This window comes from Vanacampus margaritifer, chromosome 7, assembly GCF_051991255.1.
Source record: "Vanacampus margaritifer isolate UIUO_Vmar chromosome 7, RoL_Vmar_1.0, whole genome shotgun sequence".
Classification (NCBI taxonomy): Eukaryota; Metazoa; Chordata; class Actinopteri; order Syngnathiformes; family Syngnathidae; genus Vanacampus; species Vanacampus margaritifer.
The window spans coordinates 8,728,012-8,738,011 of NC_135438.1; the positions used below are offsets into that span (position 1 = coordinate 8,728,012).

Here is a 10,000-nt window from a genome sequence, read left to right on the forward strand (position 1 = left end):
TGGCAGGGTGCCGCCAGTTATTACATCTGAAGTGTATTTAGTTTTCATGATCCCTCAAGGCAAAATTCACTGCAAAACTAAAAGGAAGTTCAATGAAACAAATACAAGTAGAATATGAACTTCATTTGCCTTTGACGTCTGCCAGAAAAATATTTGAATTCAACAGCCATGCTACTGCAAATCCTGAATTTGCGTCTGAAATGCATCAGAAACTTTCTAATAACTCATAATCCTAAATCAGGACTTACTTTTTTTTTGTAGCATCTTAACTGATTTTTACAATGTGAAAGGCCCGCCGGCAAGTCACAAGTCTCATTCCCAAAACAAGAGTTCTGTCATAGAACCAAGACCAACCTGTGGATCGGCTGTATCGTGCCACACCGCAGATTCCAGACTGCCAGGAAATATAAACAAGAAAGTAGCAAAATGTCTCAAAATGTCCATTAATAAATGTCAATAAATATAGTATGTCGGAATGAATGCATGAATGCAAAGCATGATCCTAAAAAAAAGTCATTTCAAAATCATCACCTGTACTACCTTAAAAATAAAGAGCTTAAAAATGATTTTCTTTGAAAAGAAATACACTTGAGCTTGTGTTTGCAGTAAACAAATTCCGCTTTTTCCCCAAACAGAAATAAGTAACTTATCATTTAACAATATGGATCAATAATCATGTCCAAAGATGCACATGATACGTTGCTTTTGATGTATCTTAAAAAAGTAGGATTTTACAGCAGTTGACATTCATAATATCTTCCTGGGGTCGATTTCACAAAGCAGGTTTAGTGAGAACTCTGGGTCAAGAAAGCCTGAAATGTGGGAAACTCCGCATCTTCTGTTTCAGAAAGGGAAGTAATTGAAACCAGAGAAAAAGAGGTCATTGAAGCTCTCGCTCAGTTACCGTAGTAACAGCGTCCATGAACCTAACACAATGAACCTCAAGGTTTTCTCTGTATCCGCCTCCTTCAAACCACACGCGACATTTCATTTCCTCATTCATGCAGTCCGCTGCGGCTATTTTTTTTGCGTAAATACGCCAGAGTCTAGAGCGTAAAGTCCACTTTTGTCACAAACATGGCATGTCCTTTTGACAATGACCCTATTGATGAAGGTGCCGCATTATTGCGCAGGGAATTAAATATTTGTTGCGAAATTGTTTTGTCGGACCGCGCATAATTATGCTGGCATTTCCGGACAGTTATCTTTTTGAACGGTACAGTTTTTATTTTATTTTTTTCTCTAAGAGCTCAGTATTGTTCATTCGGTAATTTTACCGATTTGACATGTCATCATCATTGCTCTCTTTTTTTATTTTTTTAAATTTTGTATGTGGGTGAGTACAGTATGTGCATGAATGTGCGTGCGTGTGAGTGTGTTATATCACAGTCTATCATCTACATACACAACTTAATCCGTCCTTACATTTGCAACATCCTTACATTTGTTGAACATGCTATGTGAAATGGACCCTTGCTCTTCTTTCAACATTCACGCTGTTTCAAAGTTAACCCTTTGACTGCCAGACGTTTTCAGAAACGGGTTGTCGCCAGTGCCAGCCGATTTAAGCATTTTGACTGATCTTTCAAGGTCCACAGAAAATGTTGTGTTTGGACTATGGAAACACACATACTACCAAATGAAAGATTGGACTCTCATCTTTCATCAGAAAGAAAAAGTTCTTCAGTAATCAACAATAGAAAATGGTTACTTTCACCGAAATTCTCTGTTTTGAAACAAAAAGCGGAGAAAAAGAGCTTTTTGTGAAACGATGTTATTTCATGCACTCTAGTGAATTGTACACTTCTTTTTGTCCATGAATGATGCCACAAACACCTAAATAGTGCTTTACTTCTGTAAAACGCTTTCACCAACAATGAAAAAGTGTTTTTTGATTGCAAAATACGTTTATTTCCATTCAACAGTGTAACAATTTGACAAAACAATTTCGCAAACTATTTACAAATGTGTGCAACTGTGGTACTACTTACAATTATGTGGATGTTTCAAATACAGCTTTTCTTTTTGTAACGCTCTCCTGCGTGCAAGGAGACGCCGCTGGACTCGCACAACAGTTTACTTTCACTTTCGCATTTGTCCGTTTCGCGTGCAGACGTTACACTTTCTTGACAGCCTTTTTTCCGGGGAATAAATAGCAAGTAGCAGACTGTACACACTCCTCCGATGACTATGCATTGGACTCGGGGCACTCTTCATCGTCCGATTGAACGTCCGCCTGAGCGTTGTGCTCCGTGTTTTCCGGTGTCAGCATCGCTCGCCCGTGAACCTTTATAACGTCGTCATAGCCGCCGCGTCAGCGCTTCCAACTTCGGCGTCAACCTCGGAGTCACCATCATCATCATCGATGATGATCATCGTCGTCATCAATGTGCTCTTTAGCGTTGGTCGATGTCTTTGAAAAAAACGTCTCGACCGTGAGCTGCTTGCAAGCGGCCGCCATTATGGCTTCTTCAGCCAATGTCCCCCTCAACACTCTAGCCCCGCCTCACGTCTTCTACTGACGCCCACCCAATCTTGTCAAAAGAGAGTCATCGCTGCCCTCTAGGGGCCAAAAATAGTCATTAGGCACAACAGACTTGATGGAAACTTTCACCAAAGATGCGGAAGGGTTCCCTCTACCCTTTCAAAAAAAAAATTTAAAAAAATGGGTGGACGTCTTTTAGCGTCTTTGCCGCTCCTCCGTAGGTTTTTGCAGAACGTCATTTAATGTCTTTGGCAGTAAAAGAGTTAATTGTGTGCCGCCACCTGGTGGTGAAGAGTGGAATTTTACCCCAAATACTCAAAACTGACACCAAAAGCTCACTATGATAAAGGCCACAAACCCAAACAGGTCTTGAGTTTGAACTCCATCACTTAGCAACACCATTTCCCCGCCCATTCTGCTTCTTCTCTCATTTCCCCTCCCTCCCTCCCATCCATCACTTCCTTCCCAATCACCCTCAATGTGCCCTTTATTTTCCCCCCCATCCCCCCCCTGTAGAGACACTGCACACTTGACAATAGCGCCATCTTACCTTTAGGAGTAGCAGATATATCAGTCTGCATTAACAGATAACCCACATCCCTCTTTATCTGCCCCCTTCCACCTACATGGAAAAGAGGCTCCTATGAAGATAAATGACAGCCGCTCACTCGGCTTTCCGTGCCTGCTTTTTCATCCGCTGCCTTCACAGCGTGGTGGGGAATTCCTGCTCGATGCCTCGGAGTGCCGCCGCCGCCGACAGCTTCACAGCATCATTACTGAAAGAGCGCGGTTGGCTAAGGCGACTGATAGAATTAGGAAGGCTACTCTCGAGCATGACGCTCATCAAATTTTAATCATGGAGGGAAATTAATTAGAAATCTAAAGGGGCTCTTCTTTCGTAATCAACATTATTGAATGTTGTCTTTCCGGGCCTGCGAGTTGACATGATGTGTCAATCCAGTTTTAATTAGAGACATCATGTTTCTCTGTACTATTGAATGTGGCGTGGGCGGACGAGCTTTTATTTGGTGTTGTTTGAGGATTTCATTAGAAGCTTCTTTAATCCCAAAGAGGTCATTTAAATTCATATTTTTCCACCCTTATCTAGTCAGTCGTTTAATAACGGCAATTATACCGCAGAGTGTCGATTTGTTTTTTTTGATTTTATTTTTTAATAGACGTCATGATCAAACATCAATAATGAGACACAACTACCAAGGTAAACAACACAAGACGTGAAATGTTGCAGAATGCTTTGAATGACACATTGGATGGAGAAAAAAAAAATTTGGCTAAATTTTAGACTACCGGTAATTTAAGGGACTGAGACAATTAAAAAAAAAAAAATAAAAATAAAAAATAAAATATATATATATATATATATATATAACATATATACATATATATATATATCATATATACATATATATATATATATATATCATATATACATATATATATATATATATATCATATATACATATATATATATATATATATCATATATACATATATATATATATATATATCATATATACATATATATATATATATATATATAACAACCTGGCAAATTTAACCAGTATTTATTCAACAAAGCTAAATTGGCACAAACGGCATAAAATGTCACTTTTATTCACTCATTTTTATCCCGCTAAAACAATATCGACTGTCTCTATTATTTTCCAAGAATGTAGAAATGTGACCTTTAAATCGTCCATAATCCCAAAATTTGTCAATAATGATAATATGAATGGTCCCTTTGACATTTAAAAAAGTAAACCTCTTGTACCACAATTCACTCATCCATCTATACTATAGGGCTGCACAATATATAGAAAAATATCAATATCATGATATTCACCCATGCGATAAGTTTTATATGGAATTTGTCTGAATTTGACCAGTCAAACTTAAGAGTGCATCACCATCCAATAGTTGAACATTATCTAACTAAGAATAGATTGAGCTTGCTTATTTTGCCGCATGAAAAAATGTAATTATGTTATTAGATAATAAAAAAAAACTAGGGGTGTGCCAAACAAATCGATTCTCATAAGAATCGTGATTATCATTTACTATGATTCAGAATCGATTTTAAATGTCCCCAAATCGATTTTATTTAAATTATTTTATACTGTCTTCCCTTTGTTTGTGTGTGCCTTTATTGGGAGCGCTGTTCATGTTGTACCCGGTTTGGCCACTGAGGGGCAGTGTTGTTCCACGCGGTCTGATACACTGTTAAGTTGTAGCCACATCAAAAATCACAATCAAGTTATTCCAATAAAAGTTTTTTTTTGCAGCGTGGAGCCGTTCTTTTGAGTGACAGAAGTGCCCCGAGTAGCGCACTAATTAGCATTAGCGAGTCAGACTGGAGTAGATCATTACGATTCCTTGAACATCTATAAATTGAAGCAAAAATCATTATCAATCAAATCATTTTGAATCAAAAATCGTTCCGAATCAAAAATCGATCTTGAATCGAATCGCACACCCACAAATCGGAATCGAATCGTGAGACAAGATTCCCACCCCTAAAAAAAAAATTCTTTAGTTAACATGACTTAAACTTCAGTTTGTTTCTTTTCTTTATTAATTATTTAGTTTTGTTTACATGTTCAAAATAAATGAATAATATTTAAGTCAAGACCAATAATAATAGTACATGTTACATATCGCAATAATATCGATATCACTGTATTCAACTAACTATAGTAACTATATCATGTTCTTTAAATATTGTGTAGCCTTAATCTATACAGCATATAACTATATCCATATCTATCGCTCCATGTATATCTATATATGTGTGTCTCTCTTTTTCACACACACATACAAATATATTCACTATTGCCTGCGTTCATCATGACGGTAAAATGGCTTTGAGATAAATAATCAAGCAAGCGTCTCTTGTTTCTCTCTTGGCCTCCTCAAGTAAAACAAAGTATGTTTATATTTATTTATAAGCGCGTGTTGGCGTGTCCATACACTATGTATGTGTTTGCATGAATGTTTCAAGAGTGAATGGGACCGCTTGCTCTCTCTGGCCCCGAGGCCAGCCAGCTGCATTATTCAAATAGCGATAAGAGCTTTCACGCTCTGTATTACTGTGATACTGCCGTGTGCTTACAAACACACATGCACACAAACACTTTTCAGTAGCCATCTGATAAAACGTGCCGCATAACCTTCATGAGCAAAAAGTCAGCACGTGACGGCCGGTACGACCCACGCGGGCTTCTTTAAGGGAGGCTGATGAGGTCAGGGTTTAAACGGAGGCAACATTAATTGCAGCACATTATAAAGACGTAAACATTAGGTATGCAACATAAACCATGAACAGGCAGCGCATGCTTAGACTGAACTCTGGAATCTTATGTTCGATGATCTTATTTGGAAGACCAACTCACACCACGATGCAGTGGAACCTCGAACCTTCATCAATGGCCATTGATACACAGATAAGCCACTTTGGCCTGCGTCTTTTCTGAGATCGGCTACAAACGATCGCAAAATAGCCAAAAAGCAATTCCATTCAAATGCAGACTATATATATATTTGACCCGCTCACTTGACAAATGAAAGGCAGTTTGCAACGACGGAAACCAACCCAAGGCACGCGTAGGACCGCCCCCTCATTTGAATAACATTTCATCCTGGGCAGCATGGTCCAAAACTGCCAAAATTAAAAATAAATAAATGACTAAAAGTTAAAATAAAAACTGATATAAAAAATATATTACTCAAAAATTAAATACAAATGTATTTATTTATGTACTGTATATACTGTATATATATTTTTGTTGTTTTTAATTTCCATTTAACTAATTTTTTTATTTAATTTTCCAATCATATTTTTTTTATCCATTTTATTTTCACTTTTAGACATTTATTTACTTAGTCATTTATTTATTTTGAATTTTGGCAGCTTTGGTCCTCCATAATCAGCAGGTTGCAACACATACAGAGAGACTGGAAGAATCACAGATAGAAGCCACAATTGACGTTATTGAGACTTAAACTTTTTTTTGGGGTTGCACTATATACACCATTTTGTTCTTTTTTTTTTCTATAAATTGTTTGAGATGAGGAAATAACAATTGCGTGGCTCTAGTTAAATGCCCCATTGCCCTGACTTTTGACATTTTCAGTAAATTTCACTCAGCCAAACTTTTTGTGAGTAGCGCATAAAGAGAATGATCCAAGCAAGAGGTCGATAGGGCGTTGGCGGTGGCGAAGTAGAAGTTTTGCATGCGAAATGGAGCGAAAAATGGTTGCTAAGCAGCTGTTGCCAAGAAGCCTCCATCCAACCTGCTTCTGCTGCGCTGGCCTTGATCCCACTCAATTCCCGAGTATCCGACAGCACAGCTTCTTGATTCTTGTCTATCTCCTTACGCTTGTGGGTTACGCGCACCTCCTCCGCTGGATACAGCGCCTCATCTAACACTTAAGTCATATTTGGAACTAAAGTTAAGCCATAAGTCAACAAGTTGGCTGAGGAAGGTTTCAGTTTCCTGCCAACTTGGAAAAAAAAATATGGTCGTTTTTTTATTTTATTATTTTTTTTAACTTTACTATCCGTTTTGGCCATCATGGTGACAACCAAGGATAAAAAAACACCAAAAGACTAATAGTCTTTTTGTTGTTGTTTTTTTTAACACAAATTTAGCATCAGTAGTGGGTGGGATCCATTGTTTGAATTAGGAGACTAGGATGGAATGATAATTGTTCAACCCCAGTTCTCAGACATCTTTTATGGTCCAATTGGATCTCCTAGTAAACGGACTCAGTGTCTCTAACCACCAGTATCAGACTGGATCATTTGGCATGGCAACGTTAACATGTTTGGTTTAAATTTATTCACCATTTTATTTTTTTGATTCGCTTCAATACGATATTGATTAATTGTGGCACATTAATTCTTCTAAAATGTCAAGGATTAAAAACTCCACAAAAATTAAGCTCCAAAGTAAATTTTGCGGAGGCAGTAACTGGTCAAATGATTTTGTTTGTTAATGAAAGTAACACGTGTTATAATCACTTAAGTGTTACACAAGCATTGACATCCGCAAGGATGAGATGAAAATATTTTCATAATCTAATTCAATAACTGCAAACATAAATTAAAAAGTCAGTTATTTCATAAATGTAATAAAATACTTTTAAATTCATGTGAAATGTAAATTTCAAGAAAACAGATATCAAAAAAAATTCTGCCTTAAATTCTATTTTCTTAGGAATTTATGGGGAAAAGAGATACTTAAAATAATCGATTCATGGTTTTATGAATCGATATCGGGATTGAAAAGGATTACCGATTTTCGATTTTTTAAAACCCAGCCCGAATAATAATAATTCCATTAAAATGGAATAAAATCTCCCAGAACTGTGTACTAACTACTAAGAAAAAACATTTCATTCATTCATTCATTCATTCATTCATTCATTTTCTGACCCATAAAAATAGAGAGCACACTCCAATCCCTCCCGTCATGTGTGAAATATGTCACACTACAAAATCTGTACACCCTGAAACTGGTTGCCAGCCAATCGCAACAGACCAAATGAAGATATTTTAAACAGATGGACTTCTTAAAAATGACATCACATTTCCCCTTCAGCCTCTTCATTCGTCCTTTGTCGCTCGCACACGGCCGCCGCCATCCCATGCCGGCTTGACAGGATGACCTTAGGTGTTACATGTTACACTCTCACCATCACCTCCTCCTCCTCCTCCTCCTTCAAGGACAAGCACAGCCGTCAACACCAAAATCAAAGCCTCTTCCCAATTAAACTCCCCCCTTGTCCTTTTGCGTGCACGGACACACACTCCACTTTTTTTTTTTTTTTGTCTGCGTGACACAAATAATCAGCCTAAGCTGCACTTTGTCCGCCTCTGATGACGAGCCCGGGATCACGTAAAACCCATTATCGCCGGCAGATAATTCTATTTATCGGCTTAATTATCGATACCTCGCCGCCAAGCGACTTTCTGGAGGTGCCGGAAATATAAACAAGCCTGAGGAATGTTACACTAATGCCAAAAGCAATTAGGTGTGCGCTGTTAGTCGCTGGCTCGGTCGTCGCCGGCATATTTCACAAACGCGCTCGCACGTCGAGACCTTGCTTCCGTCTTCTCTCTCCTTTGTGCCCTCTATACTTGCACGCCAATAACCCTGGCTCCTGTTAATCACGCACATACGCGCACGCGCGCAGTGAAGGGGACCAGGAAAGGGCACGTAATGATGCTGGCGAAAGCGCTCCGTCAAGTCACCCTGCAGACGACCTTGGCTGGGGCGGGACAGGTCGGCCCGCTGGAGACTGAACATGAGGAGTGTGTGCGTCTTTTTGGCTACCACGTAAAAGAGATTAAAAGAGCATGAAGGGCGTACAAAAGTGTGGAAAAACACAGCTGATGTGTCCCTAATGGAGTGTGTATGCATACTTGAAGTGTGAAGGCACGGGGCGGAGTGGGATGAAACAACAATGACTAGAGCAGAGGATGCACTGTGAAGAAATGCTGTGATTTTTGGTGTGTGTGTGTTTGAGAGGAAAATGGAGGGCAGCACTTTTGTGTAGTGTATATTCAGCATCAGAGTCAAGAGGATTGCTTGGGGGATATGAACAAATCATAATGTTAGTGTTAGATTTTGGCAATGACGTTTGAACAGTTGGAATTTTCATTCTGTAACAGAATTGTATTGTGTACCATTCCTTCATTTTCATTCCAGTTACGGATAGACAACATTTCACCCGAGTTAAAACTTGATTCAAGATACAGTACATTATCTGAAGACTGAAATTTGAACATCTTAAATGAGGTGGAGAAAAAAAAAGCTATCTACCTCTCAAACTGGATTTATAACATCTACAATTCTATTTTGCAGATATCGATAATTCACACGTGAATATCATCATCTGATTTGTCAATATCTGTAATGGGAAATAACCGAGGAAAACCTGAATTACAGATAGACAACATCATTTCGCAAAGTTAAAATTTGATTCAAAACATTTGAAGACATTTAACTCATTTGCTCCCAAAAACGTATACATATGTTCTGTTTTAAGTGTCCCAAAGACGTATTAATCCGTTTTTAAATGCTACAGCACACAGAAGGCTTTGATGCAGCCTCTCAACTACAAAGAACGGTTAAAGAAATGGTAGTTATTATACACAAACAACCAGCAGGTGGCAGCAGAGCAAAAGAGATCAACCAGGGCCGTGTTGAAAAAACAAACAAACTAATTTACTCACAATTCTAAATAGATTTGTGAATAATGATTAAACTTATCTATATTCTTATGCTAATTGCTGCAAAACGGAAACAGGTAGAAACATACTTTTTTTCCTGATAAAAGAATAGACTCTAATCTTTCTTTTAGTAGGTTTTTGTAGCGATTGAAGGGGATTGCTTCAGTGAAAATGGCTGGGAGTGAATGACATCTTTTCTACAACTGGAGTCAAAATTTAAATAGCTCAAACAGGATTTATAGCTTTCTACAATTCTGTTA

At 38.1% G+C, this 10,000-nt stretch overlaps 1 protein-coding gene across 2 annotated transcripts in view; it reads right to left on the minus strand.

Moving 5' to 3' along the window:
• Positions 1 to 10,000, minus strand: part of LOC144055093 (CCN family member 1-like) — a 26,201-nt gene that overhangs the window by 14,730 nt on the left and 1,471 nt on the right. The window lies entirely within an intron of this gene.